Raw genomic sequence first — 339 nt, forward strand, 5'->3', positions numbered from 1 at the left:
TTGGGTTGCCTCGTCCTTCATCCGTGCTCCATCATTCCGCAGGGCCAAGCGCTGCGGCTGCACCTACCGGGTCCCACCCGCTTTCGGGAGAGCTGGGTGGACGTGTGGGGCGTAGGGCTCCCGCAGTGGGGCTGGTGCAGGGGTCTCCATCTCGCGGTGAGATGCAGACATCCCCTCTGATCCGACCCGAGCGCAGGTACCCACCCAGGGACCGCTGGCGTGGCATCCCCGGCACGGCACCCCCATCCCGGCAACAAGCCATCGCCGAGCATCTGAGTTAGGCTCTCGAGTTCCGATGACGCATCTTTGGCCAATTTGCAAAAAGCTGCCCCGCAGAGC

The 339-nt window shown here is 65.2% G+C and overlaps 1 protein-coding gene across 1 annotated transcript in view; it reads left to right on the plus strand.

Moving 5' to 3' along the window:
- Positions 1-339, plus strand: part of SCUBE3 (signal peptide, CUB domain, EGF-like 3) — a 38,154-nt gene that overhangs the window by 5,737 nt on the left and 32,078 nt on the right. The gene's annotated exons all lie outside the window — the stretch shown is intronic.

Source organism: Pygoscelis adeliae, unplaced genomic scaffold (assembly GCF_000699105.1).
Source record: "Pygoscelis adeliae isolate BGI_AS28 unplaced genomic scaffold, ASM69910v1 Scaffold197, whole genome shotgun sequence".
NCBI lineage: Eukaryota > Metazoa > Chordata > Aves > Sphenisciformes > Spheniscidae > Pygoscelis > Pygoscelis adeliae.